The following is a 20,770-nucleotide window of genomic DNA, read 5'->3' on the forward strand; positions in this document are numbered from 1 at the left end:
ACCTAAATCACTGCATACTAAACCTTGGTTATGCATTTAAGTAAGAGAGCAATATTGGTACTATGCTAAGTAAAAAAAAAGCGTGAAAATACAATAACTTAAAGCACCACACAATAAAGCAACATTTCTCGCAACATGAGCACAATCTAAGTTATTTGTGATAGAGAAACCTCGTGTGCTTAAAGATGCTAAGAAAAAATATATAATGGCAGAACACGAGCTCACGCATATTTTCTCAAACACACAATATTGAAACAAGAGTAGCATGTGTTAGCTTAATTAACCTAATTGAATTGACATATTCGTCTACTAACACTATTTGATATAAACATGTGCTTCTTCACATTAAGTACGCATTTGTTGGAGCGTGCACTTAGTACCAGTACGTAACGTAATTCACGTCAAATACATTACTTCGAGTGAGCTCCTTTAAAACATTTATGAGGCAGCTAGGTTAAATCCTAACCACAAAACAAACTGCATGGATTTCTGGCGAAAAGCTCGGGGACGCAACCACGAAAACATATCCATCATCGTGTGCGCGTGTCGGGCTGTGTGTTTTTGCTATCACGTCAGGGGCGTAGCCAGAAATTTTTTTCGGGGGGGGGGGGGGGGGGTTCAACATACTTTATGTATGTTCGGTGCGTGCGTTTGTATGTGTGCGTGCCTATATACGCAAGCAAAACTGAAAAATTTCGGGGGTGGGGGGGGGTTGAACCCCACCCAACACCCCCCTTGGCTACGCCCCTGTATCACGTCCCAGTCTTGTGATAATTTGCGTGTTATTGCGGAGTTTGGTGAACTCTCGCATCACCACAGTGAAAACATTATGGGACGACCCCATGTGTTTAAAAGCACACACTTTCTAACGGCGACAAGGGATTCTAGAAACACTCTCAAGCGATGATCTCGTACAGTAAACAGTCAAGGAATAACAGCACAACGACACGAGGCCTGCATGATCGAAGCATAAGATTGCGTAGCGCAATGCGCATCCTTCAAACATGTCATTTATGGTGGTGTATATAAGAGCACCCAAAGCACAAACATACCTGCCTATCGGGTATCTGTTGATCATCCTCGCTGTGCCAACACGACGGTTCCTGCAAACAGTTTTCATGCAATGAAGTAACAAAGTTACGTAGTTCAGCGGACCTTTCTTCAACTTACCCAAGTTTGGCACAGTCGCTCGTCAAAAGGCTCAAGCTTCCGCTCCTGTGGAACCGCGGTCGCCGCTTGCCAAAACACTCGGACGCGGATTGTCTTCGGAATTACACTCGATCACTCGATCAACGTGAGTAATCGATGAACGAAGCAAGAAAGCACTTTTGAGCGCGGACACAAAGCTGTGCGTCCCGTGAGGCTGTGTTTGAGTGGCAACGAAACAACGACCATCATCCGCCACTGGATCAAGGCAGGAGAAACGCCCCAACACGCGGAAATGCCCAGTCGACGAATGTCGCGTACGATAAGCACGCAATAAACGCACACAATACACGATAAACATGTAAGCGCGGCACACATGGTGTTCACGGGAAGCTGGTGGTGCTCCGGCAGTACGAGACCTGTTGCAACTGTTAGCTTAGTCTAAAACCAAAAGAATGTAGGTGGCAGCAGTGTCGTGATATGCTACAGGCCATAATTTTTTATTAAAATAAAACGTATTTGTGGCTTTTCACACAGGCGAAGGTCAGGGAGGCGGGGCTCTGTATATAAGCGTTGCGTCCGCCTTTCGCGTCGGGCCCCATATAAGCGTTGCGACCGCTCGCGGCCGCATATAGCGGGCCCAATCCGTCACCGCAGAATTTGTCACGCTTAATGGCGATTGAAAGGGCCGCTTATATGCAGTACGTTGTGGTGGAATAAAAATGGGCCGTTTATGTGCCGGACGTTATACGGTACTTGAATAAGAGTGTACGATTAATGATTGATCGTTCCCCACTTTAGCCATAAATCGGCGAATCCTTATCGATGAGAATTTTGTCGTCGATTAATCGTCATTTTTAGCTGGCATTGAATGTACTTTTTTAATTTATGGGGTTCTACGTTCCAGAACCACGATATCATTATGAGGTCTCTAGTATTTTAGCCTCCTTTGAAATGCGATCGCCGCTGCTGGGACTCGATGCCGCGAACTTTGGGTCAGCAGCGGGGCACCGAAACCACGGTACCACAGTGGCGGCTGATAGTTCGAAAATTCTCAAAACAGTACACACACATACGCAGTTTATACAATTCCACCTAACAAACAAATCCAGGCTCTATTGGTTTGCATGGAAGATGGAGCAAGGATTAAAATTCTGGCATATCCCACACATTGTAGGAGTCGATGTCATGCCAAGCAGTAGGCGAGTGGCGGCCTGTACCGCTTTTTTCTATTGCTTTGAGCCAGGCATTTGAGTGGGTTCGACGTATTTGTGCACTCTCTTTAGTTATGGCTATATAGTGGGCTAACCAGGCACGTCGACTGCTCTGGCACCCAATGGGTATCCTATGATCCCACGTAGTGCCGGCACTCACGTTAGAGCACAGATGTCAGTTTTATCGAAACGAACTGCACGCTACGGTGCGATGATGTGCGTATCACGAGCAGCGGTTTTCCTCGTATTCCTCCGGGTTGAGCAATGGCTGACTATAGCTTGGCGAGTCATAGGAGTTCTATATGTAACGTGCATTACACTGTTGTGTAAGCGGATAGCCAACACTGCAACCACGATGGACGTTGCCTCGACATGACGAGTGTACAGAGTTTTTTTTAGACGCATTTATAAGCAATAGCATAGCGCTGTGGTGGAATACTCGACTGGCGCGCAGAATTCCTGGGTTAGATTCAGGCTCTTACTGTGAAAGTAAGCAGCGCGAAAAGCAAGACGACGCACACAGGGAGGAATGAGAAGAACCAGCGCTGATTTTCAACTAATGCCCCTGACACACGGGCAAAAGTAAAGTGCTTTGAAGTAAACCACTTTTGTCGCCCAAAGGGACCATTTTCAGAAAGGAGTTGCGCCGATGACACACGGCACCGGACTAGTGCTTCAGGTGGTTCCTCAGAAGAACGCCGGAAATAAATGGCGCTTCTTCTGCGAGCGATGTATTTTTAAAAAAGCTACGCATGTAGATCACTTTTAGCGCTACCAGAACTCGAAACGTTTGTTTTTAATGTTTGACGGCTTATAATATTGCTCACGTTCGTATATTTTTTTCTTTTTTTTTGCATTTTAGCAGCGACCCTCCGATTGGTTTTTGCAACTATGAACAGTCGGTGTTTGGTACCCACGTTCTTGCCGTCCTTTCTCACGTTTGTGTCAGTGCCGGCGTGCCGCGTTTTATTCATAGCGTTATTCACACAACTGTGATACGTGATGGATTAGCGGAGTAATTAGCGATAGCGATAAAGGAAGAGGTGCGGTAATCCTGACCTTGTTGCTCTCGGATTTCTTGATGGTTAGATTACCGCAGCGCAGGCGAAGTCAAATGACTACTCGCCAGAGTCTTTACAAAAAGAAGCGCAGAGACGCGCCTTCACATTACAAGAGCGAACAAATGCATACAACAGAGGCGACCGAAGCCAACGCACACCCGACGCGCTTCTCGCTAAAGCGTTCTTGTGGGACGTGGACCGCGTATGGCAAGCACGCCGATGAGCGTCCCTTGCAGCGCACTCGCAGGTAGCGTGGAGTCGCGTGTTCCTCGATAAGCGAGTTGACCTTGCAGATCGGGTTTTGGAGGCACAGTGATGACAACACACATTGAAGACACCAACGTGGCGGCGCCAGTGACGTGATGCGGGCGTGCGAGAGTATGGGGAACGTGCACTGAGCTGGTGGCGCCGCTATGCGGGAGTGAACGAAACGAATTGGCGTGCTACGTGCAGCAGCCGCTCCACAAGCCGAGCTGTGTCACGCCGTTGGAGGAGTTTTGCAATGTCGCGCATGAATTGCTGCGCCGTCAACTGCGCTAATAGATATAAGAAACGCCCTCCTGGAACAAAGTTCTTCCGTTTTCCGGGGCGAGAAAGCCTCCTAGACAAGCGGGAACGGTGGATTCGCAGCGTACGGCGTGTGAAGTAAGCGATCCTGTGCATGGTCATGAAGTACACGTTGTAGATAGTTCGCTGTGAATTCACGCTACACGCAAGTGAACAGGTATTTTTACAGTGCAAACGGAACCGAGTGGCAGCCGGCAAAATGGTCTCGGGTCAGCAGTGTACATTTTGTTGGCGGAGAGTCGTCGACAGATCCAGCTTCTCCCTCGTACGCTCCTGCTGTTATTCCGCCGACGTACCGCAAAACTTCGGCGATAGCTGAAGTTTTGCTGACTCTTCACCGTTGACAAAAGCTACAACTGCTGCTGCATGCTTGCAATGGCCTTCAACACCACCCCTACAGTTGCAGTGAGCTCTGGTGATCAGACATAGTTGCATCAAGCTGGAAAAGAGAATACTCAAGTTACACCCGGCCTCTGGGCGGTGCAATTGAAAAAGCGTTTTTTTTTTTCTTTGGTGTTGAGAGTCTAAAGTAATTAATGCTGAAAAGTACACATGCATATTACAGAGCGCGTGCACTTAAAGTTACGTACATAAGCCAACAGTTATCTCGCAGTTCACGGCGATGACCATATTGTCAAATTACTGGACGCCGTCGCTTAGCTGTACGTGCGTTATTGTTACGCGGACCGCAGTTCAGACAATTTCATAGGCACATAAAGGCGAGCATCATTCAGTCATGCTCATTTGCAGGTAAAAAATGTTATTCGTACGCCCTACGTATAAGCAGACAGCGCAGTTCGTAAACGGGAACAGTAAGAAACAAGAGCCGGATGAGTGGCACAATGCATCGGGGACCGCGCGAATTTTAAGTTTTATTACACCTGTATTGCATTTGCCCCTTGACAGCGATGCGCATGCAAGCGGTGCCGCGCCACGCTGTTTTTATGCTACGTGACGGCTAAGATATCGCTTGCAAAGATGACACGTAACAGATTTACCCAAGCACTCATGCAGCCCGAGCAACGTCCACAAACGGAACTGCAGTATACAAAGATTCGCACAATTGTTACGGCATCACTAAATGCAACACGGGAGGCGATCGTACGTACTACTTGCGCCGATCGCACTCGGTTGCCCTCAAGACAACATCTCACTACAGCACATGTTTGACGTTAACGTCATCGTTTACTCAGTAATAAGCAGGTAAAATGATGAAAAAGCGTGCGCACAAACCTCGATAATGACGGCATATGCTTCCTGGTTCACGTTGGCCTGTTGCACGCATCTCCCTTTTATAATACTCTGTCCGACCGTGCTGTCTTCCGTCACGTCGAAAACGCGCCTGCTGCGGCATAAAATGTGTTCTTTCTCTTCGTTGGAGGCTCTAAAAAACCCTGCGCTGTTTACGTTCTTGAAGCCGGCGAACTTTTATAACACTAGTCGCCATCGCGCACACGCACGTCCACAAAACGCGGGCGCAGCAGGAGAGACGAGATTTCGTAGCACGACACTTGACAACTGAGTGGCCACTCGCGGCGCTGACGGCGCGCTGGCGCACTGCATTGTCGCGCCCCCTGTAGGTGCCGCACGTTTCCCATAGCTACTATAAACACAAGGAACACAAGCATGACGCGCGCGACGACACACAACGTGTGGGTTTGACAACCGGCGACAGCCCGCACTGTGCCACTGTCAACACCAACGTGGCGGCGCCAGTGACTTGATGCGGTAAACATTTACTGTTTAACAAATCGCTTCACTACTGAAAATGAACACATTTTCTCTAGGGGAAGAAATCACGGGGCAACCTAGAGTTGTGACACGCTTTCTTCTATTGATCAGCTCTGCACACTGTGTGCGAGAGTACTCCCTTACTGCCCGAAAAGTAGATGCGGGATCTGCTTTTCGGAAAAGAACCTTTGCCAGAAAGGAGTTACTCCTTTGTCGTGTGTCACTGTGCCTGAACGCCTTTCCGGAACATGTCCCCTAGTCTAAAGGACATTAGAGTGCCCGTGTGTCAGGGGTATAAGCTTCATTCATCAGAGGTAAAACATATATGCGTCACACCGCCGAACGGTGCATGCGCAAAAAAAAATTTTTCAGACCGTTTTTAGATTCGAAGCATCTTACAGCGGCGGCACGTCCCGCGGCGTCGTGGGCTTCCGCACTCACACTGCGCATGCGCAACTCTCCTTCCCTCTCTCCAACAGCTGCGTGTTACTGTCTCCACTTCACTCCTACCACCTGCTTGCGCTTCTCCTGCGTTCTCGTTTCTGCTCTCACGGCGCATGCGCTACTCTCCTCCTCGAGTCTCCTGTCCTTCAAGTGTGAATACAAAGCGGGTAGACTGCTGCGCGCATTCAGTTCAGTGCTTGCTTCGGTTCACTCCGCTTGACTCCGTTGATGCTTCCGATGAAGTGTGATGGTCCGATGAAGTGTGATGGAAGCAACAGTCCCGTCAGTTAGTGGGTTGGCTCAAGCAAGCGTCAGCATCAGCCCACAAACTAACAGCTACGCAAAGTCCACTGAAGACAAAGCTGCGCCGCGTAGGACTCGCGACGCTGAGCGCAAGCGCTTGAAGCGAGCTGCGGACTAAGAGCTTCGTCACCTCAAGTACTAGACGCTGCTCAATAAAGACCTTCGTTAACCGTGTCAGCTTCGTCTACGCAATTAAAACAATCGATCCCTCTCCGATGCTTCACATCAACTCAGGGTTCCCTTCGGGAAAACGCTGTTTAGATGCGAAGCATCTTATGGCGGAGTTCAAACCGGTGGTGGTGGTGGTGGTGGTGTGCGGCGTGACCTGCGCATGCGCAAGCCCTCTCCACTCCCCCTCTCCCCCTTTCCCCCTATCCACTTCCCCTCTCTCCCTCCCCCTCTTCATTCCTCCTCTGAAATGCGGGCTCGACATGCCGAAATTTTCTCCTGCGCATGCGCGTCCCCTCCCCCTCTCTCTCCTCTCCTACGCTGCCCTCTCTCCCATAGATAGATAGATAGATAGGTAGATAGATAGATAGATAGATAGATAGATAGATAGATAGATAGATAGATAGATAGATAGATAGATAGATAGATAGATAGATAGATAGATAGATAGATAGATAGATAGCAACTGTCAAACAAAGTACCTTTGGTTCGCTAAAAAATTCATCGCATTTCCAAACACGTATTCGTAAACGTTTACATTGTTAAAGGTTAACCATAATTGATGCTAGCGAACAGTCAAGCGATAAACAGCACATGATGCAAAGCTAAACAAAACAAACAAATTGGCCGCGTATCTGCTTGCTTCGCTGCAAATGTCGTCTAAAGACGATAGAAGAGGCGCTGCGTGAGATATGGACGTCATCTGTCAATACGTCGGGGAACGTAAGTGCTGTGTTGCGGGCTGGTAGTCCCGGCGCAGCAGCAGGCGAAGACGGCGGTGACCAACGCGACCGGCGGGGACGCCAGCCAGCCCGAACACGCGGTTTGGCGCGAAGCGCTGAAGCAGAAGAAACGTCCGCACTCAACGAGTACTCTCACCAAACTCTTTTATTTACACGTCGCCTGGGTAAAACAGGAATGTCAGAGCGGCGCCCCATGGCATTCGTACAGTGCAATACAGAACCGAAACCGAAACACAACAATGAGCTCGTGCAGAGGGCACGGAGGAAGGCAAGTTTCAGCGCAGCTTAAGAAACTAGGGTCTTTAGAATTACGTATGTATGCATTTTCTATTAAAAGAACACCACCTAATACTTACCTAGTGATATAGCGCCTCAGATATCCGTAATGTTTGCTTTTTGATCGACAATGTCCGCAAGTACGAACCTAGTCAGCCGTTCAAGATGGCTGGCGCTTGGGCAAGTGGTTCAACTTTGACCGAGTGGCTGAATCGAGTGACGTGCCGACAAACAGAAAGACAGACCAAAATTTCTCCGTTTAAGTATCCCAAGAAAGACTATCGTCTTTATAATCCAGGCGATAATAGAGACTTCAAGGGATTTGAAATAGTACAAGCAGGAGTGTTCCCGGAGAGTAGCGGAATGCGAATGCCGCTATCAAGTGCCTCTTATAGAGAGCATTTAACGACGTTCAAAGCCTGGATTCAAGCCCAGCAACGCCAAGAAAATTTATTTTCTTTTATACATTCATGCCTTCATAGCGATGATCGTCTTACGTGACCAAGAGTCGGACTGGTTTCTCGCTCAGTCGGCACAGAAATGCTTACGCATTTGAAAGCCATCTGTAAGACGAGATGTAAAGACGACAAGGAGGATAGTACATACAAGGAAAATGTATACTCTGCGAAAATGTACTGCCAAGCTCGCGTTTCGGTGGTCGTGGGGCGCGGCGACTGTAGGACCGCTCCAGGCGCTGACGAACGCTAGCAAGAAGGTGAAAGACGCCATGCCCATGCTGCCCGAAAACGACCTTTTAAGGAAAGTCGTAAACTACACTAAAAGTTTACGCCTACCCATGACAACTTTGTTGAGGTAAAGAGAACCTCCTTGAAAGACTCGCAAAGGCTATCCGCCTTTTCGGTCGGTTTCAATATTGCGATAAAAGCAGCACGTGTTGCACCCAAGAAACTTCCGGTCACTTCAATTATCACTCCCTAACGCCGAAACAGAAAGCGGATTTTTTATGTAGTGCCAGAATAAGGAAAGACTCTTTTTCCGCTTTCAGGTAAAAGGAAGGCACTTATAGTGAAGCCCTAACTTTTTTAATGTTGCGTGTGCAGCTTAGAAGAATATTCATTTAAAATGTTTGGCCATACACAGGGAGAAAAGCGTCGAAGATGTGCGGGCTACTCGCCAAGGCTTTTGTTTCCCGCCAATGATTCTAGGCAACGCCGTCGCACAAAACCGGAAGCCGTCCAGCAGCTGTGTTTGTAAACAGCGAAATGGTCTATTCTGGCTGTATTTTTCATTGATTGATTCATTCATTGATTCATTCATGTGTTTGTTTTTTGGAGATTCATTCACTGATTCATTTGTTTGTGGATTAATTCGTAGCAGGCATTTATTCGGCACCATTGCGTGAATTCTCCCGATCTTGCAGTCGTTTGCATAAAATATAACATTGAAACTTAATTTACTTTTATAGTGCATTTGACTGTGCTGGTTAGAAGTAAAGCTATTTTGCACAGGCAGCCCAACTCTGAGATATAGGTAGACCTTTTACGGAGGCTTTGCAGGATAACTTATGCTAGCTGTGCCTCCATATGCGGCCTCATCGACTGTGGAGAATTTTTTTTTTTAGAGGAACCCTTTGCTGGCCCGTTCAGGGCACATTCATGACTTTACTTGAAGCCGCATATGTGGCACTTGAGGCGGCAGCACGCATGTTCGCCACGTGCTCAAGTACGCTGGTAGTAGCAGTAACCAACAGATCTAAGTGTATGTGTGTAATCGCGTTTCACAGCGAAGCTATAATTCTTTCTGTTAAGTCATCAAGCGTTCACAAAAAAACATCACCATCATGAATGGCCTCTTCTTTATTAACGCGTGCAGTGCAATAACTGGGCGGACGCGCTCTCTCTTGGTCCACTTCTTCATCTTCTGCTTTGCTCCCCGATTATGTGCGCCCGGAACGTGCTCTCCCGCTTCTACGATTTGGCCGGCGTGGGATGCAATAACTCGGATGGACTAGAGAACGAGTGAAGAGAGATAGATACGAAGAGATAGAAATGCACAGAAAGCAAAATGAAAATTATAGAAAGACACAAAAAGGAATACACAGCGTGATGAAGTTACACAAAGGGACACAAAAAAGAGCTGGAAAAACAGAGAAAGACAGGAAAAGAAAGAAAGATAGAGAAACAAAGAGAGAGATAGAGAGACAAAGAAAGAAAGAAATTGAAAAAAGAGCTAGAAAAGAAAGAAAGATATATACAGAGAGCGAAAGAAAGAAATACAAAGAAACAGAAAGAATAAAGAGATAGAAAAAATAGAGAATAATATCTGGGGTTTAACGTCCCAAAACCACGATATGATTATGAGAGACGCCGTAGTGGAGGGCTCCGGAAATTTTGACCACCTGGGGTTCTTTAACGTGCACCTAAATCTAAGCACACGGGCCTCAAACATTTTCGCCTCCATCGAAAATGCAGCCGCCGCAGCCGGGATTCGATCCCGCGACCTTCGGGTCAGCAGTCGAGCGCCATAACCACTACACCACCGTGGGGGGGCAGAAAAAATAGAGAAGGACAGGGAGAAAAAAAAAAACAAAAATAAGGAGAAACAAAGATGGCGGCCCAGCCCCGTCGTTCCTTCAAGCTTGACATCACTAGGGCAAAGCTGCCTTACTTTTTCTAACTGGGAGATCCAGTGTGGTTTCAGAAAACCTGGATCGACCACTGGGATTGCAGCAAACCGAATCTCCCAATGAAACAAGGGAATGCTCCATGGGACATCACGCCGCAAGTCCTTTATGCGCAAGTCACGTATACCGGCTCCGAAAATTCCTTTCGCTTCCGCTCTGCACGTTTTCATGGCAGCCTTGGTTGCTGCAAAGCGCGACTACAGTTGCTTGCAAACTGACGGTAGTGACGTGTGCCGTTCGTTCTATTTCCGGCCGAATCCGCGACTTGGCGGCGGAGCCACTGAGAGCGATACGGCGCAGAGCTTCGTGCTCTGAAACGTCCATTCGAATGCGCGAACCCACTCAGGATCGACCATTGAAAAAATCCTGCACCAATTTCTTTCTTGTGTGGTCTTGGGGCAGTTAGAAATATTGCGCTTAATGCAGCTGCACTACCGTGAAATCTCAGGAAGTGCGTAGCGCGGGCAACCCAGCGAGCCCACTGGCAATCGAGCGCTCTCTACACAGCGCGGGCACCAACCAGATGCTTCAGATGCGTTTTTCGCAATATTAGGTAAACTATTGCGATAAATGTTTGGTTATATCTCTTGTTTATATTATTCTAAAGTTTTTAAATTTATCTTTAACTGGTTTTCAACCTTTTTTTGCCTTGCTTTAGGCATGTATTGACCACTGCATGACCGCGCGACATCATACTTGTGTATTGACGACAAGCGGGTCCCTAGAGTGCTGCGCTCTGAATACGGATTCGCTACTGCGGAGCAAGAAACCCTGACCCGTATCGACCAGTGAAAGACGCCATACGTATTGTCTGCTTGATTTTCCTGCGACTAAGTGCAGGCTTTTCGTTAGATTTGGGGCCCAGCATTTTGTGGCGCTGGAAATCTTCTTTGGCTCACCTGCTCAATTACAATTTGTGACCCGCCTAAGGATTCGAATCGCCAGTCCACCACCGCTACTACGCCGAAGTACTCGTTGGAGAGGGAAGTGTGCCGTACGACTGTAGAATAAGAAGTGTCGGCCGAGCAGACACTTCTACCGTGCAGGCAAAGTTACGGCAGCACAGCCGCACAAGTTCACGTCGATTAGAAACTCCCTCAAATAAATAATTTAAATTCGGTGCACTTATAGACCGAGGGCGAACGGTGGGATGGTCACACTGAGCTTCGCGGCTAGGCCGAGAGAGGGCGCCACCATCTCATCAGCAGAAAGTTTCCTAGGGTTTCGCCGCTATGGGTGATCACACGCAGCAACCACTAGGAAGGCGCCGGCTGGCGTAAGGTCTTGCCCACCATGGACGCCGCTGAGGAGGCTCGCCGAGAGCGACAACGCTCGCTCGCCTGAGAATGGCAGTGTCGACGAAGAGCGGAGTCCGCCGTCAGGGCTAAGCGAGCAAAGGGAGAACGACTACGTCGATTGCTCAGCCCTACTTTAGAAAAACAGGACACAGCAGCCTAACTGTAACAGTGTAAGGAAAATCCCGAGGTGACAGCCAGAGAAACATAAGGGAACCGCAGGTATCAAGCCGAACCCGAGAAGCGGGTGCGAAAAGATGCTGCTAAAAGAGAAAAACTCAAGATTGAAAATTCTTGAGATTGAATACGAACTTGCGTACTGTTATGTCAGGGCTCCCAACCCAAAGTTCCTTGCTTCGGCAAGGCATTCAAGCTGGTAGAACGTCTGACGCAGGTGGCGTCAACATCGATAAACTGTCTGATGCAACCAACGTTAGCACCAGCGAGGTGCCTGATGCAACGGGTGCCAACCAAGGCGGGAGTCTCATGCAATGCACGGCAACTCCTGTGTGGCGCCTGACGCAACCGACGGCAATTCTTCGCGCACCTCTCATCCACGGATCCGATTCAAGCCAGCGACCAACGGCGGTTCCTGATTGGAGGCTTCGAACTACTGGCTGATGCAAAGAATCGGCCAGGGCTATAAAATAACCAAGCTGCAAGGGGAGACGGAGACAGCAAACGAAGAAATCCCGGATCGTCGTCGCACCTCAGTGCGAGCCCAATAAGCTGTCGGCCCCAGTGCCGAATTTGTAACGCCTCTGTTTATATGTATATAAATTTGCCTTAACTCACCGTCGCCTTGTCCGGTTCGTCCGTCAGCTCTGCGCAGATGCAGTCGCCAGCTGAGACACCCGATACCCAACAGTACCCACGATCCAAAGGCGAGAGTACTGACTAGAGCACTGCAAGGGCTCGGGCCTACCCGAAAACCCGAGGCCGGCCCGGCCCGTGGGCCGGGCCGGGCCGGGTAAAGTAGTTTTCACGGCGGGCCCGGGCCGGGCTCGGGTTTGAAGCTCCGGGCTTAGGGCCGGGCCCTGCTTTGAGGTGGCGGGCTCGGTTCGGGGCGGGCTTGGACTTTGCTCAGTTCTTAAAGGACCCTAAAGCGATTCAATGAATCGGTTAAGACTGATAAAGTGAGAACACGAATGTAACTGGTTTAACCATCATAAGGAGAAAATCAAAGGCAAAGTTTCATTCTTAAATTCCGCGCTGAGAACTCCGCGCGTGACGTCACGGATTTCAAACTGTATTTGTAGTATTCTGGGGACTGCGTCAACGAAACTTCTTGAAAGTTCGTATGTTAAGTTTATGGCCCTCTCAGATGTCAATGTACTTAATTTTTACCGATTAGGAACTACGTAGATCCCAGCAGACGCCACGACGTCATGACGTTCATGACGTCACGGTGTTTGTTGCACAATAATCAAGATGGCGTCAGCACCCGCATTTTCTTTTTGTGCGTTTTCTCGCTTACGAAGACTCTTGTCGCGGCGAGCGTAATCATTATGGTATTTTAAGAGTAATTTACTGATAATAGAAGAATTTTTTTTTCTTTAGTGTCCCTTCAAGTGTGTTCCTCATGTGTTGCACGGCCTCATATTTTATCTCAATAAAACGGTTCTTTTTTATGTGAGGCAAGCTATTTGGACAAGTTTTATGAGTGACAAGTAGTGATCTTTTTTTGCCTCTTGCGTATGGGGCTACTTGATTTATCTGAAACGGCCGAGCCAAAAGTAAATACACCAGGCGCAAATATCTGTTCTGTTCTGTTCTGTTCTGTTCTAACTGTTTTGCTGTGGAGAGGTTGAGGTCCATATTGCCTCGGCGCAAATATAATTAACATCTCGTTATTCCGTGCTTTATTTGCATTCGTTACTATTTTATATCCCGAATATTATTCTGTAATCGCCGTAATAAATGTAATACAATGAATTTATACCTATAACTTATCATCGCAAGTGCGTTTACGGAGCTACCAGGCGAGGAAACGTTCTTGAATGTTCCAGCCCTCCACTAAAACGAAAAGACTGCGCGGAGTCTCGTTGCGTACAATCCCTACAAAGACATTCTTTTTCCGTGGCTTCGTCTAGGTTCCCAGAGGTCATGTGACACGAGATGGACATGCACAGCCTGCTGTTGAAATCTGAGCGTTCGTCTTGTTCCGCTCTATATCAGGGGTCTCAAAGCCGCCTCAGCTAACGGGCCGCATTCACGAAAATTTACTTCCGCAAGGGCCAGGATGGTGACGAAGGTAGGAGTCGAGGGGGGGTGGGGGAGGGAGGAATAGGCTGTACCCAGGCCCGTAGCCAGGAGGGGGCCCTTGGCCTCCCTCTCCCCCCAAAAAAAATGTTGGTGAAGTAGGTGTTTTTACCAAAAACTAAATGATGAATATAGGTGTTTTTCTCAAATAGTCAAGGTTTTCAGCAAGTGCCCCCCCCCCCCGAAAAAAATTCCCGGCTTCGGGCCTGGTTGTACCAGATGTCAGATAACGTTGCCATTTGAAAGACCTATTTAATATATCATATATAGGTCATTTCTAAAGGGCATATATGGTGGCAAGTTTCCACCAACATATCGATACCATCTTTAAAATGACTAAAATCTGGACGCCAATTCTGCAAGATAGTGTTTTGTTTCACGGTTATGCATCAACACATGGTGGCTGCAGGCGGTGCCTCACGAAAAACAAAATGCTTTAGACCTGTTATGATTGTGTAGCTCAAACACGTACTTATAAATAAATAAAAAAGTGGGACGAAGACAGTCATGTGCGGGTCGCAGGCCGCTAGCAAGAGGTCCGCGGGCCCCGTGTTTGAGACCCCTGCACTATATAGTGCGAGAGCTACATGATAGTGCCCCAACAGCGTTGGAATGTGCAGGAACAGCACAAGTCCATTAAACATGTATATTCATGTATAAAGGCAAAGTATATTAGCTTGACGAAGTATCTGCCTTAAAATAAGAATGACGAATTCCATGCAGGGTGATGTCCCCTTACGTCTAATCATATGCATCCAATGAGTAAGCGTGGAGAAGGTTATTAGCACCTTAATTACCAAACTGGAATGAACCCCGAAAATAGATCGCAATCACTTTGTCCACCTACTGCCAGTCCTATGCCCACCAGCGTAGGCCACGTTCTACCGGTACAACATCGTTCGGAAGGCATACACCATTATATTACGAAAAAAAAACAGAGCCCTGTGCAAGCCGTGCATAACAAACACTGCTGAAAACTGCAAGGACAAGCTCTCAGAGGCATTTATAGATTATATTGAAGAGTGACACATCGTTCGGGAACGAGAGAAATGAAGGGATCAGCTTGACAGCTATTGTCATTCTGCAGAGGTCCAAAAAGACCTCCTAAATTTGCTCCAGTGGTGGAAGTTAAGAACGACGACTGCCGACGCCTTCACATTTTGCAAGGCAGATGTGCGCCCCTGGGACTAGCGCAAGCAGGAAACTTTAGCGTGGCAGGACATGTGATGCAACGGCGCATGGCGTGCTTATAGCGGAATATTTTTATAATTTGATTTTTGTTATACAATAACATGCGAGCAAATAAACTATAAACTATGCCACAAAAACTTATAGACTGTATGTAATAGCAGTGGTGTGGTATATGAAAAGAATGCTATGACAAAGTTTCTTTTTTGCCATTCCGCTTCTTATACCTATTTCCAAAGTGCATGCAATGCGCGCGGTTCGTTTTAATTTTTATCTAGGTTAGTGTAATTACAACAAATGTAATAAATCTGGCTTTTTTCCTCTATTTCTCTTGATGTGGAAAGGTGCTACAATGATGAAGATATATGTGCTACGTATCCACAAGGGTGCACAATTGACTTTGTCTTACAGCGCTCTTTAAAGGGACACTAAAGGGAAAAACGATTTTCGTATTATTAGTGAATTACTCATTCCCAATTCCAAAATCCCCACAGCGGCCGCCGCGAGAAGGCTCATGGGAAGCGAGAAAACGCGCGAAAAGAAATTACGGCTGCTAACGCCACCTTGAAATTCCCACATCAAACGCGTCATAGATTTTGACGGCGTCTGCGAGGCCCTACGCAGTTCTTAATCGGTAAAAATGAAGTGCATTGCTTTCCGAGGGGGGAGGGGCATAGACTTAACATACGAAGCTTCAGGAAATTTCGACAAGCCAAAATACCAAAAATACGCTTTAAAATTCGTGTTGTCGCGCCTGGAGATTATGGCGCGAAATTTAAAAATGAAACCTTGACCTTAATTATATCTTTTATTAATGCATCTGTATTGGTGGAATTAACGACATTAGATTTCTCAGAGTACAATTTATCAACCTAAGCTGATTCATTGTTTCACTTTCGTATCCATTAAAATTTCAATGGAGAGCGCAATAATCACAAAGTGAAGAGAGCGTTCTGGTGTCTGTCCCCTCTGTTTCTATTGCGCTCCTTAGCGAAACTGGACTCATCCTGCAAATCACTCTTCTTCCAACAATATCTTCTACAAAACGCTCTTGATGATCCCGATTGTATTCCTAGAAAATTAGGTACAGTATATTACTGCCGAACGAACGTTCATCGTACCCAGCATGTCCGCTCAACTGTTTCCACGGCGAGCCAGCCCCTTTTTACAAGAAAGTACCGTAGGTTAAAGTATACTTGCTAGCGAAGCATGCGCCAAGCATGCGTAGATCTTTGCCACTTAAAACGCCTTGCGGTCGATTCTATGCTCGGGCAACACCACCTAGATTAGTGGCTCGGGCCCCTATCGAGCCCGATCTGTGGTCGGGCCGGGCCGGGCCAGGTAGGCGACATTTTTTCTCGGGTTCGGGCCGGGCCCGGGTCTCGCTTTAAGTCGCCAGGGCCGGGCTCGGGCGGGTAATTTTGAACGAGTCCCGGGCCCGGGCCGGGCCCCGGGCCGAGAATCTCGGCCCGTGCAGTGCTCTAGTCCTGACCCCTCGGCTATCCAGACATACTAGCAAAACATATCCTTGCAGAGTATAGTTTAGCAAGGGGGTGGGAATGGGAAGTCAACGTGAGGAGGGGAGATGTGATGGTGAGGAGGAGAGAAAGGAGGAGGGGAGAGAGTAATCCATAGCATATAAAGAATAAGAAGAGGGAAATAGAGAGAAATGCAGTATCAGGATGAAAGTGTGTAAGCGAGAGAATCAGAGACAAAAAAATAGATTGTGAGATAGAGAAAGAAGGAGGAAGCAAGCGAGAAATAGAGGGAAAGAAAGGTGAAAGAGGAAGAAGTATAGGAAGAGAAAGAAATAGAGGGAGAGAGAGAAGTGAATAAATTGAAATAAACACAGAAAAAACAGAGAGAGGAGAGAAGAAGGAAGAAATAGAGGGATAAAGTAAGAGGAAATTTGCAAAGCCTAGCAAAACTTGAAAAGCCAGGACTACATAGGCGCCAATCAGCTCCGCTGCCTTTAAACAGCGAAGTTGTTAATGTTGGAGATAACTCGTGTCTCCGGAAAAAGATTACCATCGTCATAAACGGGTACGTGCCACAGAAAGTGGGTAAACCCTACCGCTCACCACTGCTCCAGTTAAAATGAAGGAGACAACAGTTTGCCCATGAAATGGGGATGTGCCACCTAAATCGGGCGTATTGCACTACTCACGACTGGTCCAATAAAAATGAAGGCAACAGTTAGCTCAAGAAATGGCTGCGAAGCGACGGCGGCGAGCCGAAGCCCCCGAGTACGTACAACGAGAGAATACTATGGAACGGGAAAAGCAACGGCGACTGCAAGAAGAGCCCGAAGCGATGGAATTCCTACGCGAACGACGACGTGCGCGTAGATCTATGACATGTGAGAACGCACGGTTCCGGAGTTTGGGCATCCGTGTCGTGACTAACCTAGCTAAAACGTAGCAACAACATATAAGCAACCAGATTAGACTTCAGAATCGTCTAGCTTCGCTGTTTCAAGGCTTGCGGAGCTTAGTGCAAGTATCGCAATTTTTCTAGAGACACGCGAAAAGGTGCATCCTTACATACACACGCAACATCAGCACAAGATCGACACGAGAAACTCAAAATTTGCATAAATCACTTATTCGTGATTCGCTTCCTCTACGTGATGCCTAATGTTATTTATGCGGGATAAGCCAAGGCTGAATAACCCCGCCATGAATGCTTCAAAACGGTGTCTAGCAAACAATGAGGCTCACGTCGAGAATAGCGACCCGCCACTGAGGCATCGAGGAAGCCAATATGACTCGTCTCGTGCAAGCTTTCGTTGTTAGACGAATAACATACATAGCTCCCTATCTAAATACATAGATACATACATAGCTCCCTATCCTTTTTCCGCATTTCCCTTGCAAATGCAGAAAAAGCCGAAATTGATGTGATCCTTAAATCAGCATATCAATAAGCCTTAAGACGGCGCATAAGAACAGGTAATGATAAGCACGTCGCACTAGCAGTCTATATAACACAGTTGAAGAGCTCACAGAAGCTCAAAGAAAAAGCGCACTAGAAAGGACTAGCGCAAGCCCTACGGGAAGGCAAATCCTCAGTAACCTCGGAATAAACTGAGCTACACAACGCGGCGTCAAGACAAACATACAACATCAAATAAGGCTACATCTTTACGCACCACAACTACCGAAATGAACATGCACCGCGAGTATAACAAAGAAAGGAGAATATAATGGTCGAAAGCAATGAAAAACAGATTTTACACTCATAGGACGCTGCCTACGTAGACCCAGCAGAGTATGCGCAGCCGTGTGGTATGACCATTGCGTTCGCAGGTACTGAGAGTGGCCAAGGGCTAGCGGCTCGATTCGAAATGGCAGCGTTGAAGCAGTGGAATAATCGGCTGTCGCATTGATAATAGCTTCTACGAAAGTAAAACATGTAATCACCGACCCCAAGGCCGCAATGAGAAATTTTGGCAGAAGGTGAATCTCGCCGGAAGAACAAATTAACTATGTCAAGTTTCGAGACCAAAGTAAGTCCTAATTATGTGGGCGCCTGTGCACTGCTCTCTCCCTGACAACGAGGCGGCCTACACCGCGGCTCGAGTACTCACATCGAGGCTCGAGCCTCTGAGACGTCCCCACTGGGATTGAGAGGAGATCGCATGGTTGCCTAGAAAGAAATTACTAACCATTATCGACTGGAAAGGGCCCGGTACCCTCCCGTGCAGCGCACACTGAAGAAGGCCTATTTCCTAGTGACTTTAGCTCACTGTGCCCTCCCAGCGGGGAGACGTGCAATGTCGAGCACATGCTCTGGCGGTGCCCCTTGCTACGTGGGGACAAGAACTTCAGAGAAGAAAAATGTTCGGCTCTCAAGAGCTCGGAGTACCAAAATCAACTTTAGGCTATCCAGAGAGCCTGCGACGCGACGGTTAGACTGGGTGTAACGGTCCCCACGTGGGAACGCCCCGCGGTGTCGCCCGAAGGGGTGGCACTTATCAGGATGCTTTAAATAAAGTTGTTCGTACCTTACTTTGAAATGTTAAGACTATATGATCCCCCGACTCTTGGCCGATCTCCATGAGTGCGAAGTGCCAATCATCCCAGGGGCATCATCATCATTTCGAGTTGTTTGCAGTGGGCGTATGTCAAAATTCTTCAGAGAAGAAGCAGCGAAGAAGAAGCCATGGCCTCAAGCCACCGGTCTGCTTCACTCTACTCTACTATACGACCGCAGAGTCCCGTACCGCAAAGATCCGACGCCAACGAGGAACCGCCGACGTGTCATTCTTTGGAACCGCTAGAGCATTCACTCAGCGCAGGTTCTAAGGAACGAGAACTTCGCAAGGAGCCCCACCGACAAAGCCACAGGTCAAAGCATAGTAGCAGCCGATGGTCAGCCACCGAGGAAGGTCGCGGCAGCTTGCCGTCAGAGTGCCAGCCGAAACGTACGTTGCCGGCGACTTCACCCATGAAGGCGGCCGCTGTTGAGATGGCACCGAGATTAGATGTGACCAAGGATCGCTCTAAATCGTCGAAGAGAAGCTCGTCGAGCCCGCAGCGGTGGAGAGCACGGTCCAAGTCGAGGGCAACGGCCTCTACCTCACGGAGCGGATCTCTAACAGCCGTATTGGAACAGGATCTTCAGCGATCCGAGGGACCGACGGCGCAGGCAGCGCTAGTCACGCGTACTTACGACCAAGCGACGCGAGTTAGCATCGACTTTGCCCCGGAAGAAGACGTGAGAAAACGAGCGGTAAGAGTTTTAACAATTATCAGCGGATCTGTTTGAAATCGCTATATTTTACACTGAGCGCCAAAGACAAATAATCATTGATGACCAGCGTGCGAGAACGCAATGGTCGCATTGCTCATTCGACAACCTTGCAGCAATATCAAGACACGGCTCTGCGTTGATAGCGTAACGATTCTTTTTATGCGTTAGATGGCTAGAGAACAGCATTTAGTCCACGAAATCGATGGTCTGTTGGTGTTGGATGAGAATAGTAGAGTATCGACTCGGACGGATATACGTGCTTTAGATCCTAGAAAACTGTCTTGCTGTCTTCTAACTAAATAATGTGAAGAAAATTTGTAAGGGGTATTTCAAGAGAGCGTCTTTAATTGAGTATATTAGTCAGACATTCCGAAACTGCGCATCAGTGCTGATAAAAAGTAGAAGCTCGTATGACAGGAGAAACTGCTATTTGCTTGCTGGCTTCCATCCCTGTAAATAACATCTCTAAATAAATGTTTTTTCAGTCAGTTCCATCTTGTTGCATGTGTCGCCCACGTACTCAAGGCTCGTAAAATCCGGTCGAATGCATATGGCATGCGTCCGCTACCTTTCGCGGCTGTAAGAGAGCCACCCACGATGTTAAAGTATAGTCGGCAATCTATTAGCATTCCTAACGCGTTGCGAATTCGTAGATCATTATCAAAGCCTTTCTATTTGAGAAAATTGAACGTTCCATAATGAGGCATTGCGTTTATTGATTCAATATTAAACGTCTATATGTCAGACGGGTGCGTCGCAGCCACGAGTCGAAAAAATCACAGCGCTTTGCTAGCCTGGTGCTAAGTATTCCAAGTGGAAGAATCGTAAGCCTCTGCAGTTGGTATGGTTCACAGCGTAATAGCGAAAAAAAAAACATGCCTGATCCCCCCATCATAGGAATCGGTATAACACGGAAGTGAAACGTATCTACACAGAAGTAGTGCTTATTCTGTAATGATATATGAGAGCTTGT

The sequence above is a fragment of the Rhipicephalus sanguineus genome, chromosome 10 (genome assembly GCF_013339695.2).
Source record: "Rhipicephalus sanguineus isolate Rsan-2018 chromosome 10, BIME_Rsan_1.4, whole genome shotgun sequence".
In the NCBI taxonomy this organism is placed as follows: Eukaryota; Metazoa; Arthropoda; class Arachnida; order Ixodida; family Ixodidae; genus Rhipicephalus; species Rhipicephalus sanguineus.